This window comes from Pinus tabuliformis, chromosome J (genome assembly GCF_031772625.1).
Source record: "Pinus tabuliformis cultivar Carrire ecotype Pingquan chromosome J, CPIR1, whole genome shotgun sequence".
Classification (NCBI taxonomy): Eukaryota; Viridiplantae; Streptophyta; class Pinopsida; order Pinales; family Pinaceae; genus Pinus; species Pinus tabuliformis.
Window position 1 is genome coordinate 1,171,237,598 of NC_142295.1, and position 19,756 is coordinate 1,171,257,353.

Genomic DNA, 19,756 nt, shown 5'->3' on the forward strand with positions numbered 1-19,756 from the left:
AAGACAATACAAACCAAAACGTTCAATTTTTTAAAGAACCCATAGAAAAATAAAAACGAAAAGTGCATGAAAGACACTCTTCTGATATACCATGGTGTTCAAACACATTGTGAGTCGAAGACATGTAGGCACAAAATATGAACTTGAAAAATGAGAAAACATGAAGAAACAAGAAAATTCCCATTTTGACACAGTGTTTTCTACGTACAACTCCTCTAATGACTGAGTGATAGGAATGTGAGACACAAATGGAGGATGTGAAGATTATAAAATAGATTGATTTTCATCATGTACAACAGAGTGATAAGGAGCCTGGAAACATTCAAAACATTTATGATCAGAAGTGGAACTGACCTCATGGCTACGAGAACCTGACAAAACCATCAACTCAGGCTGAAGTGCCTCGACAACTTGAGGGAGTTACAATTCACCAGTGGCTTAGAAATATCGACAATGGAAAAATCAAAATCATGATCAAATGTATCAATGAAAATATCATGGCAACCACGATTAGAAAGTGCAAGATCACAAATAGAGGCATCCTCATGATTTGATGAATCATAAACAGGGGGTGATGGAGAATGAGAAATATCACCCTCTATGCTCCTAGAAATATAAGATGAGAAATTGGGAGGATCAGGCATAAAAGATTCGTCCTCTCCACATTCAAATGAAAAGGTGGCATTCAACATGTTCTGTGAATGATAGAAAGTAGTAACATTAGTAGAAACTTAATTTTAGCAATATTAAATAGGAACGAAAAAATCATGGAAAATGTCATCATAATGCAGAAGAGATGCAGACGCAAGGGGCTCATCCTTCACCAGAGATTCTTATTTAGACTCCCAAACATACTCTTCAAAAATGATACAACATGTTTCTTTTCAACACTAACTCAAACCAAAACTTGATCGTCATCAAAATAAAAAGAGAGATTCAAAAGTGGTGAACAAAACACATCACAATCCAGTGGATCAAAGGGACCAAAGGATGGAGGACGAGGAGATAATGCTTCATCACAACTATCAGACTCATAATCAAAACCTACACTGAAATTATGAGTATGTGAGGCAAGAAAGCATGGTGGTAGATCAACAGAAGAATTTTCCACTTCTCCCACCTCAACCTACGGAATTAGAGTTGTTTTATGAGGAGGGGACAAATGGTGACTTGGAACACCAGACTTATGCATCGTGGATTTAGAAGTTGTAACACCAATGTATGTTGGGAGAAGTTTGAAAGATTCAAGCTGGTGTGGATTTTCTAAATTGTGAACAAGATATAAAAATATGTGTACCAAGAAAGACCAATCAACTTCATCTTCAGGAAATTTGAAGAAGTAATGGATGAAACGGTGGTGAAAATCCTGGACAGATTCATTAGCTGCTTTTTGCAATTTTTAAAAATTTCTTATCAAGGGCTTTATGATCATAGAAATCAAAAGCATGACATAACTCTATGAAAAGTTGTTCAAAAGAGTGGATGGAAGCTTCAGGAAACGTGTAACACCATTCCTTCACACAACCTTCAAACTTGAGAGTGAACAACCTATAGCCAACATCCTCATAGTGGATGTTGTGTTTCATGCACAAATCAAGAAAGTGTGTAGTGTGCTCAAATAAGGTTGTTTCACCCTTGTCATTAAATTTCAGATTGGACAAGTCATCAATAATTCTCGTTGAAACTTTCATATTTGCAGATTTAGGAAAACATGCTTGGGTTTTTATTTGGGGAGAATTCATTAAATGAGAGAAGAAACTCAAAACATACTTCAAGGTCTCAACTTGTCATCTGACCATCCTTGTAGAACCATAAATGTTGACGTTGTTGGACCCACCAACATTCAGGGGATCTCCTTGATATGAATTCCCAACTAGACCTCACACTGTTTGGATTAGGAGTCCTAATAGTGGGTGGTAATAATATTTCTTGACTATGGAAACATTCAGAGGGAAGTATGATAGCTTTGGGTGAGATAAAGTGTGTCACCCTGCAAAGAGTGAAGTGTGATGCATGAAGGTTCCAACACATGAAGGGAAAAGGAAGTGCACCTCTTGGAAGCATGTAATAGTATGCAACTTGAAAGGAAAACACGGGCAGAATGAAATCACAAGATAAGATGCAGAATAGTCCACAATTTAAAGTGATTAGTTAATACAACAACACGCATTCAACAAGATTTATACAAATGCAAATGAAGTAGTCCATAAGCATAAGAGAAAGTTAAATAAAATACAATGCATATCTTTTCATAACCTGGAAGTTGTATGTTTGTTCCATGTTCGTGGTAGGACTATCTTTCATCCTATTGCATATCATCCACCAACCCTGTTTACTAGTAAATTTTTAAAACCAATTTTAATTCTTTCCTTGTTCCTCGTTCGTTGGTAACGTTGAGTGTGCACAGGTTCCATATACCTTATTTTATATTTTATTTTATGTTAGGGTTATTTTGTGTTTAGCGCGTTAGGCCAAGGTAGGTCATAGTCTGTTGTTTTGGGCATCTCCAACACTATATGTATTTACAAGTGTAGAGTTTTCTGTGTATCCTTATGAAGTTTCGTCTTTTGAATTTAGTTTCCATTACTAGATTTTCTGTAAGTACTGGTGGTTTCATCCCTATCAGCATCATGAAATTTGGCTTTATCCTCTTCTTTATTTTTTGTGCAAGATTTAACTTGGAGCTCCATGAAGTTTAGTCGTTGTTTAAGCATTGATTGCAAGCAGGTTTTGGCATTTTCCTCCCTTCATATTTTTTCTAAAGGTTATATTCTATAGCTGGATTGACTCTCACTTTCTACTTGCAGCTAAGTATTGTATAGCTCTGTGCATTTTTTGTTTCATCCTCTATTGATGGCATTATGTAAATTTCTTAAGGAATGAGCTCTAGGGTGCTCAGGTTATAGGTAATAAAATTTTCTTTAATTTTTTTTTCTTGCAAGGCTTTCGTAACTTCCTCTTTTTTTCTACGCTCACCATTTTTTTCCTTCTTTCTTTGTCGCAGATATAATACTCTTGCACCAACTGGCATCCTAATCATTGGAGAAAATGTTCCACTACTAATCTTTGGTTATCCTTCTTTGAGGTGGTTTTTACCCTATTCTTTTTGGGTTCTTTGTACTAGCTAGGTGAAAAGTTAGAATTTTTTTAAAGTGCACTCCAACTAGCTAAAATTATTGTTAATCCTAGGGAGAGTAATTCCATGCTTATTTATCACCTTGCTCGAATATTCCCTTTTTCAGGTGCCCTTGAAAGGATTACATTGCATGAAAAATTATGAAATGAATACTAGGACTCATTGAAAATTTATTATTTTGAATATGTTTAATGAATTACATAATGAATTGGAACCCTCCAGGGTTATTTATTTTATTCTTAAACAATAGTATTATGTTCTGCAAAAATATCTTACATGGTCGACATGATGAATGGGTTTCTTGCGTTCATGTTTCTATGTGGTTCCACGATTACTTGAAGGTTGCTGCTCACTCGGTAGTGAATTTACAAAAATTATATAATATAGTCACTATTGTAAATTTAATGGTTGACTCCTTTTTCCATAAAAATTTTAACTAGTGGTTATTCCCCTTGTTTTTGGACATATTAAATTTTTTAGGTTCTTAAATTTATAGTCCATTGATTGTGTGGAAATTATAACCCTTGGAAATGTAGACAACGTTATAAGGTTACCAATTTTACCTGTATTGGGGAATTTACTAAGATTTAAACCTTATACATACAGATCTTGTGTTTTTTTGTCTCAATCATCATTCCTACTATTATAATGAAGTTTTAGTCATATATATGCATTATATTCTCATATTGATTTATAGACCCATATGAGGTATTACGATTCTTAACAATCGTTGTATTACACATAAAAATTCTGACTTATTTGGTAATATCTTAGTTTTTTGTCAATGGTGGTTCTCAAGAATTATTATAATTTCTTTATATTTCTCTTATGATTCTTACACTTTAGTTTTCTAATTTAGAGATGTAGCCTGATATTTCAAACCCCAATGTAGTGTTCCCAAGTAATTACTATCCATATTCTATAGTGTTTCCTGATAGGTACCTTGATTGACAAATGCGACTATCCTAACACTTTATACCCTTAGTTTATTTTATCTTAGCGCAAAAATGAATGCATTAAGAGCTACGTTTTTATTTCTTAAGATTCTCCTCTTACATATCCCATTGGATTCTTCATTATAAGACGAGGTAGTTCCTCAAATGTGTAATACAATCTTGATTCTCTTAAACTATAACAAAATACCAATCCTCCACCCAAGCATATTACTTTGGTTAGATGAAGTTTCATCATAATTCCAATTGGGTTCTGATAGTTATGGTAGCATAGAAAAGTGTTTTCTGATCTCCCTAATCTATGAAGTTAATATCTTATGATTGTAAAATGTATAGCAAACTTGCCAATGGGTATCCCTTCTAGGATTCCTGAGATCTTCCATTCTAGGGGTTCATCCTAGCACTATTTGATTTATTTTCTTAGCAATTCCCTGATAAGGAGACATTTTTAATATTCTTAATATGTGAACATGATAAGTTTTCTCTTGGTTATTCCTAATTCCTACATCATACTTAACTTCTTGGTCCAAATAGACTATAAGTTTATTTTATTTTATTTTATTTATTTATTTATTTCTTATTTGTTACTCATTGTTTATATATATATATATATATATATATATATATATATATATATATATATATAGAGAGAGAGAGAGAGAGAGAGAGAGAGAGAGAGATATTCGTTACATAGTTTGGTAGAAGGTGGCATGTCAACTTATCTTCGAGACTTCGATGTTAGGCCACCATAGAGATATGACAGGTTCTTAAGTTCTTTAGAATCATGCCAAAACAAATATTATTTCATACTCATATTATATTTATTCAACCAATTTAATCAAGGACATATTGAGCGTCATGGTGAAATTTATTTTCTTTTGGTTTATTTTCAGTACTTTTTTTATAGTGCAGTGTCCTATTCATTATGGAATTTTCTACATTGCTAATGTTTTTTATTAAAAACACTCTTTTTTCCCTTTATCTCTATCATTGTAACATCTAATGATCAAGATCTGCATAGGCTCCATGCCTATGTGAATTCCATATCGGGTTATGATTCTACTCTCCTATTAACCCCTACTTAATTCCCAACTAGAACCCCACGTCTACTCATTTTTCCTTCAGTCATACTACTGGACCATTATTACTTACATGCATGAAAATATAACACATTTTTGTAGAATTATTTCCTTCTCTCATAAAATATATTTTTAAAGAAAATATGGAATGATCACAATGCAGATTCACACACATGCGTACAACCACAAGCCACTATAATCATATATGAGATTCCCATCAATTTTTGTTTTTTCTAGAATTGTCTAATTACTATTCCCATCAAATCAATAACAATATATGTATTATTATGCAATCAAATCAATAATGAAAGTTTGTTCCAATACCATATACATATACACCATTTAGTCTATTAAAAATAACGTAAGAAAAAATTATAATCATAACCACTACTACAGAACCACTTTGGTTTTCGACCAACCTCTTTGATCCCTACCTTTCATTTGCCTTCTTTGCCTAGGCTTTCTTCCTTTTCTTTTTTTCTTTAAAGACCAATTTTCTCTCCTACGATGCTTTATTCCACCCCTACTTAGCATATTTTTCGAGCTAAGTGATTTAATGGATATTCCTCTCCCATCTCATAAAATCTTATCTATTGCCTCCTAGAGATTTTTGGGAGTCCTTATCGTGGAAGATTTATCTCGATCCCACCCATCAATGATAATTTTCAACTTTTTGGAAAGAATATCTTAAGTCTAGTGTCTCATTCCTAAGTAGTTCCAACATTTTTATTTATTAATAAAATTTACTTATTACATCATAATAACTTTAAAATTTACTTCCATTTCAACCAATCATGGATTTTCTGGCACCAAGTACAAAATAATTTAGTCTAAATATAGAAATACATTATTACAGAAACATAGGGGTATTACATCTTCCCCCCCTTTTTATTCAATATCATCCCCAATTTTCATTTTCCAATTGATTCCCTTTGAAATAGTGCTAGATAGGTCTCTCACATTTCATCATCTTGCTCCCATGTAGCCTCTTTGGGGGTAAGTGCTTCCACTGCACTTTAACCTCAGTATGTTCAGTGGATCTGGTAGGAAGTCTCCTTCTTGTTCCATCATATAAAATTCCAATCAATTATGTGAAAATTATAATATATATATATATATATATATATATATATATATATATATTTAGCAAAGATACATGAAAAACATTGTGCACTTTAATATGGTTGAGGAATGCTAGTTGATTTTCTGCTGGCCCAATTCCATCCAAAATATGAAAAGGGCCATAAAATAGTGGTACCATCATTGTACAATTTCCAGTTCTTAGGCTACCTTTCATCGGTTTCACCCTTAAGTAAACATGGTCTCCAATATTAAATTCTTTCTACGTTCTCTTCCTATCTGCATAGTTTTTTTTCCTATATTGTGCAAATTTTATGTTTTGTATAATTTTTTGTACCACCTGCTCCATTCCATGCAAGGCATCTGGTCCTAATATTAATCGGTCTTCTGACTGTCTCCAACTGAGAGGTGTATGGAATTTTTTTCCATACATGGCTTCAAAAGGACTCATTTTTATTGAAGTTTGGTAGCAATTGTTTTAAGAAAATTATGCTAAATGAACAAAATCCTGCAATTTGGTAGGTTTATCCATGACATACATCCTTATCATGTCCTACAAAATTAGATTGGTTCTCTTTGTCTGTCCATATTTTTGAGGGTCATATGTAGTGTTAAAATTTAGCTAAGTTTCCATGCCACCAAACAAATCTTTCCAAAATTTGGAGGTAAATTTAGCATCCCTATTTGACACTACCATATTTGGCACTCCATGTAGTCGGAAAATATTCTTCATGAAAATATTGGGAATCGTTTTTGTCCCATAAGCGGACTGTACATGTATAAAATGTGCTACTTTACTTAAGGTGTTGTTATTGGGAAAACTAGTGTCCATTCAGAGCTGCTAGTCCCACTAAGACAGGTAGCTATCTTAGAAACAAACAAACTAAAGTCACTTGTGTTTTCCTTTATGAGATATAGATGAGAGAGAAACAGAGAGTACCAACCTCAGTCTTTCACTAACCTCCTTGCTTGTTTCCTCTCTCCTTTGATAGAGCTTTCGCCACTCCTTTCTCACTTGTCCCACTTCAAACAACACCTGTAGAGTCAAGGCAGCGAAATACCATCAAAGCATAGCGATCTATAACCATAAATAATGTAGGATCAGATGTACATTAACCATATAAATGCATACACAAATAAGATTCAGAGATATACAAGCATATGGAGGGAAAATGAAATAGCTTTATTGATAGAAGTAGTAGAAGAGAGGATTACAACTAGGTTGTCTAATCCAGCATCATCCTCCTAGCATGAAAGCCCTCTTCACCTCATACAACGCAAGATCACCCAACAACACTTCCTTGCAAACTACAAAATTCTAGCCCATAGATATCTTGGATGAGGGATCCATATATAGAGGTTTACAGGAGAGTGAGTCAGCTTCTGGGATTTTTATTATTGTCATTTCATTGATAGTTCTTGGTTCCACTTGGAGATTTTATATTACTTACTCATCCCTTGGCGAATTCAGAGAGGCAAGTGTCATATGAGAAGTTTCTAGAAAATTCTCTCGGTTTCCACCTAGCAAACTACTTCTACCATTTTTCTGCTCACTCATCACACCATACATATGGGCTTTCCAGTATGCATCACACCCCCCATGTGTAATAGGTGAGATGAATCACGCCCTATTCATGGAGCAGTCTGTATGGTCCTATTTTGACCAGTTCTATGTAGTTTTCCATGGAGAATTTCTGGGAGATGATGTAATCAGTTGACCTTGTTCCTTTAGGGTATGAAACAACACTTTTAGGGGTTTAGAAGCCCTTGGTTTATGGACATATCTGATTGGGGTTGCAGTGCCCAAATATGTCTATAACAGTTGCCCCCTAAAGCATGAGGTCGTAAATCCTTTGATGTCAGGTGAAATGCTTTATAATAAGGATCCGAGGTTTTTCAAATTAGAAGGTGACCTGCAATAAGATACAATACAATACATTATCTTCATAATATTTTCATGATCTAGCTAAGGCGGGCATTCCCATGCTCAGGTTTATAAATTCATATTCATGTACATAAGACAGACAATCATCCGTGTGGCAGACTGATGATTCTGGTAGAGCCATCATCCTTTAGTTTGGATGATTATATATGTAGCTGTGATGTACATCTGATGTATTTATTTTCGTGAATATATCACAACTCGGATGGATGAAACTAGATCCAGGGTCTTCAAATGCGTTCAATCTTCACCCGAAGTACAAGTCGATCCATGTAAGAAGATGTTCTGATGTTGAACATGGAAAGACATCGCCTGATTACCAGCCAATGATGTAAGCTGTTAACAGGCGTGAGAGGAATCACCGATAATGATGATTACCCTCAAGGTACTGTAGTACAATTCACGTGGTGTGAATACATGAGTTGATGTCGCACACCACGTAAAATCTTTCGGTCGAAGGCCATTGATGTAAACCTGTCGTCGGAAGTGAGAAACTTGGCATTGAGGCATGCAAGCTTCAAAGTACTGAAAGGGTTGTCCCTAAATCAACTTCTTGGATAATGAACTAATGTCGATAAGGAGTGACCCGTCATAGGAGGGCCTTAATGAATCCCACATCTACGACACGGAACAGAGCAAATGATCTTGTGGAGATGAAAATGATCTGATGATATAAGGTTCAGGGTGGCGGTCATGAAAAATGCAGAGTGAAGGTATTGTAGCAGATGAGACGTTGGCTAGGTTGTTGAATTCTCTGAGTGAGTTCGCTTGAACATACCGGCGACATTGAAATGGATTGGTAGCATTAACCACAAGGTGGATGGTACAGTGGACCAATGGTGATATGACTGGTTAACGGAAAAACCCAACTCGACTCAATCATGCTGACAGAGTGAAAGTGTCATGTTCAAGAGCAACCTGCTACCAATGAAGTTATTCAAGTTTTCTTCCCTTTTTCCCCAGTCATTGCTGACCAGTACCTCTTTATTTTTGTCAAGCTTGAGGAGGATAACATATGCTTGTTCTATAATTTTCCCTTCGGGCAAACCTGTCGCTATGTTTTAATGAGCCTAGCAATAGTGAAACTCGCTCTTGTCTGCATGGACAAGTTTGTTGCTATTGTTTTAACGAGTTTAACGACAAAGATAACTCGGTCGTTTTAAATTTTAGAGTCTAAAAGGGATGGAAAGGAAACTCCAATGGTCCTTTTTCGTAATGTAATCCCTTAAGTCCGAAAAAGTGTAAAATAATATGAAAGAGATGACTTTTCGATAGTTTTAATGAGCCGAACAAGACAAGAGCTCGATCTTTTTTTGTAATAATCCCTCAGGTCCAAAAAGATTAAAATCTAGAGGAGGGATGGCACTTCTGTTCTCTTTAATGAGTTGGAGAGGCCAATTTCTCGGCAATCTTTTCATATTTTACGAGTCGGATGAAAAGAGCTTAAAGGAGACTCATTTTTTTAGGAACGAGTGATGTTTTGGATAGCAACTAGTTCCAGGTAAGGTTTGGAACTTTTCAATCATGGCAGTGTAAAGAAGGTGGCTAATAGAATCACTCATCGCAACTGTTCCTCAAAAGGGTGAACAATCAAATGGAGGCGTATGATCAGCTAAAAAAGAATGGAGGTGATGGTAAGAACATGACCAAGGTTCAAAAGCTGATAATTATGTGATCGCAATGGTTATTTACCGAAGGTGGGGTTCATTTTTTATTGAGCTTAATCTCTATGGAAACATTTGCTCATCTCTAGGTTTATTTTTTAACGAGCTTGAACTTCACGTAAAACTGCTCATGGCGAGGTTTATTTTTTAACGAGCTTGAAGTTTGTGTAAAATTGCTCATGCTAGTCATATAATAAGGATGTCAAATCAGCAGGTTCATTTTTAGGGAGCTTGTCCCATGCGCAACTTTACTCCGAAGCCTTTCATTATGCAAGCTAGGAACGACCAACATATGAGTTTAAAGGGTTAAGGGCCTACAAATAAATGGTTTCTTTTCACTTGCATGCAAAAAGGTTTGCATGCCCCCAGGTATAAAGTAGAGTCTCCAGGTCACCATATGGAAGTTCTTGCATTAGCAAGATTGTTCCATCCGTGTCGCAAACAAAAAACTTCCTTGGTAATGTCCGTCGAAATGGACAAAGGTGACTATTTTTAGTCCTAATCACATAACCTTTGACGAGGGTATATTTTTCCAGTCCAAATCCATTTTCCTAAATGAATAGGGGTATCAGACTAGTAATATTCCTACGCGGAAACCTACCTTATATCTGGGGTTTTCCTACTGAAGCAGACTAGGGCGCATGCCTCCTGGGTTTCAATCAAATCACCGAATCACTCGCGATCATCAGGTGGACAGACTGGAGATTGGTTAGACAATCCTTTTGCAAAAATACCGGTTAGGGATGGCATTTGACTAATAACTGTGTTTCAACTAGGGAATGAAAGCTGGTCAACTAGGTGGACCACTCTACCTTCATGTGGAAAACACATCACTCAAAAGAGTAAGGAAACGATAGCTCCCATGCTATAAATTTAGTCATGCCCAAGGAGTAGATTGTAATATAGAGGTCCTTAGACTACCATCACGTTTAGATGAATGGTTTTCCTTCTCAAAGTTATAGGAAAATTTGGAAGCATCCCTAACGATCGACTAGTTCCTTTGTTGAAGCCTGTCAAATTTCGAATCTCAGGCGGAAGCGATGGCGAACCAAGTACTTTCCAAGCAGTTGAGGGAAGGATACTCACAGAAGCCCCTTCATCTATAATAGTACCAACCATGATCATTCTGTAAGCTTGTACTATGATTCAGAATGGTACATTCGATGGTAGGCGGGGTCTACCTAGTAGATTCCAATCGAAGGAAACGACTAGGTTTCTTGGAGGTGGGACCGAATAAATGATAGGATACATCTCTGACGAACTTCCTTCCTATGGTAAAGGAATGGGTATATTTCCCCCATGTTCATTGGAGTCTGTGTTTACAAAGAGAATTTGAATGGTTTTGTTCTCATTCTCTTTGGTGACAATATCATCTGAAGGTGGGCCCTCTGAAGACAAGATTGGGTCGACTGCCGTCTCGACCTGTTGACTTTGGTCTGGTGTGGACTCAGAGGGTTTATCTTCAATGATAGGTGCTTCGACTGACAAAAATGGTGTGCCAGTCAGATTTTCAACTAGCGATGGACTAGGCAAGAGTTTCTTGTATCCAGGAGGAAGTCATTGCAGTGATGCAGGACGGTTATCCAAGACTCTTTTCGTTTCGTCTAGGAAGGGACAATGGTGGAGGGCATGATCACCTTCACACAGTCTACAAGCAAATTTGGATCTTCCCTTTTGTCCATTGACTTCATTTTCACTAGTTGATGGTGTGCTCTCAACATGATCATCAGCGGTTGAAGACACCGGATTATGTAAGCGGGGAGACCAGTCCCTCAAGATCCGTGGGATGCAGGGACAATCTCAATGATAGTGGTCTCCCTTGCAAATGACACGTGGATATTTAGGTTTAGAAGGTGCAGTGTGTGGATTTTTGCTAGATGATGCATAGTTTCCCCCTTCATGGTTGGATTCTTCTTCTTCTTCTCCTTCCCTTTCTTCTTCTTCTCAGTTACTTGGTTTTTAGCATTACTAGCTTCACCAAGCGAAGAGGAAGAAGGAGAGGGAGAAACAAAGGAAGTAGAAGGTGGGGGAGAAACTTCATCTACTTGTTGATTTGATTGCTAAGGAATTGCAGTGTTTTGAATGACAGAGGTTGAGAAAACCCATATGGGTAGGCCAATTGTGAGTCTTGGAAGGGTCAATGTGGCCATGTGTGGAGCACCAACAACCCCCCAAGAGGAGAAGGGACTAGGATTTCCTCCAAGGGGAAATCCTTTATTGGTAAATTCCATTTCTCAACCTAAAGACCAATGAGGGAATAGTGACGTTATTTTGATTAAAATAAATTTTATGACACTTTGACACAACTTGCTTTTTCAATTTTTAAGAGTCAAGAAAAAGCTAAAGATGACTCTGGTCACCTTCAATTTTTAATGAGCCTGAAGTGAAAAGTGCTCAGATGGACCATTTCTTTTAAGTAGTCTGAAAAGGAACGAAAGTGACTACTCTGGAAATTTAGACAGAGGGATTACCAAACCAATCGCAAAACTGTAGAATACTTTTTACGGTACCGCAACCCATCTTCCCGAATGATGTGTTCAGTGCATTGTGATTGATAGGGCGACAGACATAGCTTCCTAAGGATAAAGGATGTAGCCTATTGTGGTCTCCCAATATATACTCGATGGTACGTGGGAGCACAAGTCTATACTGGCACTTGTCATCTCAAAGAGGAGGAATCACTCAACCTATGATGAAAGAGATAGTTGCCAGGCTTTACGACGCTGGAATACGTCTCTAGCCTAGACTTCTAAAAGTTGTGCGTTAGGTTCCAAAGCATTTTTATGTTCATTGAGGTTTATTTTACAGTTGATATTTCTTAAGAAGTTTTCCTTTAAGGTTCACCATGTGATGTAGATATACAATTCCTAAATATGCAATCTAAGATGATAATAGTAGTTTACATTCTTTATGCATCCATATGACATATGAAGTTGTAAAGATCCCTAAAGTTTGGCTCCCCATGATCTAGATAACAACATGCCATACTTCAGTGGGATGTCAGCAACCACAATATCCATAAGAATGCTCTTGGTAGGATATTGAACTAAGGTAACACACAGGTCTTTAATCAACCCCAGACACTTTACTTGACTTGAGACAAATGAAAATAAATCCTTGTAAGGCCTTGTAATGTCTAGGTTCAATTTCTCCATTACTGATTTGGGCATTAAGTTGTGGGAGGCCCCAAAATCCAACATTACATTGTAAATAATTTTGTCATGGATGTTAAGGCTAATGTAAAAAGGTGGTATTCCTCCTTCTAGTGGTTTGCCATTATCATCCGAACAAAATATAAGTTCTGGTTGGTCATAAAATAGGTTAACGGAATCCTCATTTTCAGCAATGTTTCTGGTTTATCTGTGTCTTGTAAGTTTCGTTCTTAATTAGTTCTGTTAAAGGGACTGAATTCTTTAACTTAGCTACCTCTGCTCCCAAATTGAATGGAAAAGGGGATTTGTCTGTTTGAGGGTTTTGAATTTTCACAGTAGGGATTTGAGTGGGATGGTCTTCTTTTCCTTTATTGGGGGTCTCTTTATATAGATTTTTAGATCTGGTGTTTTGAGGTGTGTCGACTAGTTTTTTAGGGGGAATTGAAGTAGAGGGTTGATCATCAAAAGGTTGATTAGGGGTTATATCTACAATGGTGGGGCTAGAATGGTTCTTGTTTTGTCTGGGGAAAATCTGGAGGATTTTAGAAACCGGGTCTTCTTTAATTTTCTTGGGTTGATTTGGCACTGTTTTCTTGGTTTGGTTAGGAATATAAGAATTCTTTTTACTCCCTAGGTTATACTGTTTATGCACTTCAAAAAAGGAAAAATCATAACCTTGTTTATAATCAAATGACTCTCCAGATTGGATTTGCAATTGCTGCAGCATATGTGATTTCTGGTCATCTTGGGTCAGAAAAACAACACCTTCGTCATCTAATCCCATCAAGTTAATCTATGTGTCTTGCTCTTGGTCTTCAGGATGGGATGTTTCTGCACAATTTTCTTGGAAAGGAGGCCTAATATTTAGATCAGGTCCATTTTTTCCAGTGTTTTAGTTTTTGTTTTTTCTAAAGTTCAGGTTTCTAATTGGAGGTGTCTGTTCATTATCCCACTGGGTTTTTCTCTCTATATTCTCTATTCTATCAATTAAAATTTCCATGCCTTTCACTAAGCTATCTATTTTAATGTCAAAGGGTGAAGGCTCATCTTTAGCTGTTCCTCTTCTTTCATTCCTAACTCTATCTCTTTTAGCTAATAAATTAGCCTCTACGCTTTGCATATCTTCTAGGGTTGGGGGGTTTCTTTCCTTGAGCTGGAATGCCATGTTTATGTCAAAACCATCAAGGAACTTTATTAATGCTAAGTCATGTGGGGGTCTAAGATTAACTGGAATTGCATTGTATATATTGTTAGATCTGGTGCAGTAACCTTGAATAGTTTCATTGTGTCCCCTCCTAATATTTTCATATTCTGAAAGGATCTGTACAAGATTCTTTTTCTTCTCCCATCTATTCAAAAATTTCTGTTGAAATACTTCTAAACTATCAATACTATTATCAGGCAGTGATCTAAGGCATTTCCTAACATCACTAGCTAAATTCTGAGCAAATAGACTCATTTGGACATCCACATTATCAATTTCATGAAGTTCAAAGTAGTCTATCATCTTATTAACATGGTGTTGTGCAATGTAGTTTCCTATGCCATCAAATTGGATGATTTTACTCTGGTAGTCTGCTGGCATGGCACCATGTGGAGCAGGTAAGACAAGGGGAGCATTTCTATTTGCCATGGCTATAAGCTAGAAAGGGCTAAGATGTGGGATTGAGGCACTGGAAGATGATACAGTAGTGGAGGATGAAATAGGACTAGTAGATGGTACCTGGGATATGATAGGTTCGTGAGGGAGTGAGGGTATAAATGGGGCTAGAGAATGGACTTCAGAATTTGAAGGGAACAATGGTGAACTGAAAGTGGTAGACAATTGTTCAGAAAGCTTAGGAATCTTGGCAATACTAAGGGATGATTGTGGTGAGTTCAGAATGTAGTCATCAATTGATTTGTTGGGTTTTTGGACTTCAAGGTCTGCAATAAAATTAGGAACTAGGACAGTATCATGAATTTCACTTTCAGACTTTGACTTAAATAATGACAAATCAAATTCCTCATCAAAGGGAAGATCTTCTAAAAACAACCACCCATTAGGAAATGAATTAGCTTTAACTAAGGGTGTGTGACCAGTTGAACTTTCTTCTTTTTTTCTTATTCTTGAAATCAAGTTGGGATTATCAACTACTGGGGGAGGGTTTGGATTTGGGTTAGCCTTAGTATAATGAGTTCTCCTAGAAGCCAAAATTCCTGAATTTTTATAATTGTTTTCTTTTTGTGAGAAATAACTTCTAATAAATTACTTTAAGATGCTCAAAAATACATAATTAAAAATTTCTTAAAGTTTATTAGGACTGACGATTTGACTTCCCCAATATGGTCGCCACTATGTTATCACTCAGAATTTTTCCCTAGAAGTTATCAGAAGAAGGAAAAGACTAAGGTAACCACAAACCAATCTTTTAATTATAGGCTCTAGCCAACCTATGACTCAGAGAAAGCTCTCTCTATGAAATTTAGCTTTGTTTTACTGTGATTTTAAGCTAGTTCTTAATGTTCACTGGGGTTTTGGTCTTGAAATGAAGGTTGGGTGGTGGAATTCTTGGAACATATGGATAGAGAAAGGTCTTCAAGACATTGGGCTATGGAGTCAATAAATGGATAGCAGAACTGGATTAATTCATTAAAGGGAATGTTCACAGGGCAAGCTAGAAAAGTGAAGCACAAATCTTTAGGTCAAATGGGTGAAATGATCCTAACTAGGGTGAGAGAGCACTTAAGAATCCTCAGACCAGGGTTAAGATGAAGAATAGAGGATAATCATGAACAAAGGTCAATTAAGAATCGTTTGCTATAGATCACAAGGAACTACCTAAACTAAGGAGCAATCAAGAATTCCTTAACTTAGATTAGTGAAGAAAACATTAAATATGCATAACAGGAAAAACAAAGTGCAGCGAAGCAATTTATGAGATATCATTCCATGTTATAGCATTCATATTTTTAGAGATACAAGTAAGACTACGGCAAAACTTAAAGAAAAATAACATTGAACTTGAGATAATACTTATTTGAACTTTTCTTTACACAAGAATCCAGTGAAATATCTTATCTTTATTACTTGATCCAGCTAGCTGATCCAGTCATTGATACAATAGAATTTCACACTTAAGAACAAGGATTCTATAGAAATGTTTTGGAATCCACCCTAGATACTTTGAATTGTGAAGTATTTATACAAAAAATTATTACAAAATATCTCAAAACTGTTGGAAATAATACTGAGAGGGGGGGTGAATCAGTATTATCAGAACTATAAAACTTTTTCAATGCTCAGAAACATATACGCTACTTTCGTTAAGTGAACCAGCGTGTACACGCAACTGTGTCTAAAGAAAACAGCGTATAACCAAAAATCTTATAATTCAGTTAGTTTATCTTTAGTTAAGTGGATAAGGACATTATTCACCATATTAAGAGTAAACAGATGCAGTAGAACAGATCACACAAAAACCACACACATGAACACCATGATATAAGGTGGAAACCCAATGTGGGTGAAAACCACCTGCTGCAAGTCGTCTCTATCTTTCTTTAATATGAAACTTCAGTTTACAATCTTTTTGTACTGGTGCAGCCTTATACCAGTACACAGGCTACAACCTGCAGAAGGCTATAACCTTCTCTCGTTCTCCAAACTTCCTTGGAAGGGAGCTCCAACCCCCTTTGCTCTTGTACTAGCCAAGATACTAGTACGTAGGTGCAGGCCTACAATCTTCTTTCTTTCAGGTACCACCTTTCATACATTTTCAAACTGGATATTCCTGAAGCATAACATTACAATCTGAAGACCACAATTCATTCAACTTTCACAACAGATCATTGAAGAACAAAACATCCAATACTAGCATCATCAATCACTGAACCACTGAAACCCTGTCAATCACCAGTTACCAGAACACAGAGCAGACTACAGAACTCTGCAATAACAGTCAGACCCAACTGTAAACCCAAAAATCAAGCTTCAAAAGATATATGCTACTTCAATGAGAGAAACCCGCGTATACACGCGCTTTTACCGAAGCCAACCTGCGTACAGATCTAAAAATAAATTCTCTCAACTTGCAGCTGTACCAGACATCAGTTAGACCCAAAACATAACATTGCGTCAGTATGCAGATCTAGAAATACGCATAATCAACCATATCATAATAGTGCATTTCAAATCATTAGATCCCGATCTATCCTTAGATCTAGTCTTCCATCAACCGAAGTGATCTCTCCTTAGCTTAGATCAAGCAACCCAGAACCTGCATACCAGATCTCTTCTTTTTTTGGATATTCAAGCCTTTTCAAAAGATATATTTGCCTAATGATCTTCTTCTCCTTATATAGCCTGAGGCCTTGCTCAATACCAGGGGCCAAACCATAGAAATCCAATACCATCAACTTAGAAACTAGGGATCAACACGTCTGTCGAGATACTTTGGTCCGAATACATAGGCTCAAGTACCGAGGACTAACTACCACGGACCAAAGGGAAGCTTCCCGACATATACGCCCTTTTCTGTTCATATATCTGCGTGTATACGCACCTTAGTATATATTTAACCTGCGTATACGCGACTTAGTAGACGGCGTGTATACGCAACTTGGACTTAATTAACCTGCGTATATGAGATTTCTCTTCATTCTGTAGTCTAAACGGAGATCTGTCATCAAAGAGAGTTGCCATCAAGGACAACACCTGTATCATAGCGCCACACCTGTGCCAAAATGCCAACAATCTCCCCCTTTGGACTTGATGGCAACCTCAAGATCCTTAGAATCATTCTCCCCCTTTGTCATCAAGGGCAAAGGGCTGTGCTCCCCCTGAGTACATGCTGATACCTCTGCTTGGCTGTGCTGAATCATGCTCCCCCTGACTGTAGGCCAGATCTGCAAAAGATGTTCTTCAACGAGAACCAAGACTTATACACCATAAGGGACCTTCCTATCACCAAAAGACTCAATACATACATCCATACTCCCTACCAAGAGGGGACACATCAGAAACAACCAATTATATTACATCATTCATCCCAGGCATAGTGGGGAAACCAACATAGGCCGTTACATGACCTTGACACCATAAAAGAGATATCACAAAAGAGATACATGACATAGAGACAACAGATCTAGACCAAGACTTATGAAAGTCACCAGCAGCATCTGATAAACATCTTTTAGATCAACAACCAGGATTTCTTTCTGAGCTCCTTCTCCTGAAACCAACAACCAAAACATCTAAATGCCAACAATGCTTTATGAGACGTTTAAGCTGCTCCCCCTGAACCTGTTCCTGCTGCACCCCCTGAAACTGTGTCTGAAGAATTCTGACATACCCATCTCAGACCTTTTCAAACCAGAGTTTTCCCTTGCTGTTCAGAACTCCATATACGCGATTTATCCTGCATAAACCAGCGTATGTACGCGGATATACTTTCTGCAACAAGCGTACAACATACACGCGACTTACCCCTCATAAATCGGCGTATATACGCGGATATCCCTTACGTAACTTGCGTATACCAACTTTTCTGTAGAACAGACAAGCTTTAACAGCAGGATGAAGCATCAACTACTCCCAGCTTTTGTCTGAGATATTCAAAAGTTTCCCTGGGCAGTGGTTTTGTGAGAATATCAGCAACTTGTTCCTTAGAAGGAACATACTCCAACTTGACCTTCTGCTCAAGCACTTGTTCCCGAAGAAAATGGTACTTGATTGGTATGTGCTTGGTCTTTGAGTGCATGACTGGATTCTTTGAAATGCTGATTGCACTTGTATTATCACATAAGATAGAGACTGGTGGAGTGCAAGTGATTTGAAGGTCCTGCAAGGTCTGCATCATCCAAAGAAGTTGTGTGCAACAAGATGCCGCAGCCACATATTCTGCTTCAGCTGTAGATAAGGCAATCGAACTCTGTTTCTTGCTGAACCAAGATACTAATCTGGAACCCATGAAGAAAGCACCACCACTTGTGCTTTTCCTATCATCCACACTTCCAGCCCAATCTGCATCTGTGTAAGCATGAAGAGTGAGATCTGTATTTCTAGGATACCATAAGCCATAGTTTTGGGTCCCTTGAAGATACTTGAAGATTCTTTTGACTGCCTGAAGATGAGTTTCCTTTGGGTTGGCTTGAAATCTTCCAACAATTCCTACTGCATGTGTAATATCTGGTCGGGTACCTGTCAAATAAAGCAAACTCCCAATCATGGATCTGTAAGTGGGTTGGTGAACTGCCGCTGATTCATCATTTGCACTGAGGCTGCATCCTGTAACCATGGGTGTACATACTGGCTTTGACTCTTCCATGCCATACTTCTTCAAGATCTGCTTGAGGTATTTGGTTTGAGACAAGAAGATACCTCCTTCATTTTGTTGGATTTGCAATCCAAGAAAATATGTCAATTCTCCAAGTAGTGACATTTCGAATTCTTTCTGCATAACCAAGGCAAAGTTTTGACTCATAGTCTCTTCATTGCTGCCAAAGATAATATCATCTACATAAACAACAAGAATTAGCAATTTGTTATTTTCAACTTTTATATAGAGATTGCTATCTGCTGATCCTTTTGAAAAGCCTTGTTGGTGAAGATATTTGTCCAACCGATAGTACCAAGCCCTTGGAGCTTGTTTGAGTCCATAGAGAGCCTTTTTCAATCTGCATACAAGGTTTGGATCATTCCCAAGAATGAAACCATCTGGCTGCTCAATATATACTTCTTCTTCTAAGTCTCCATTCAGAAAGGCTGAT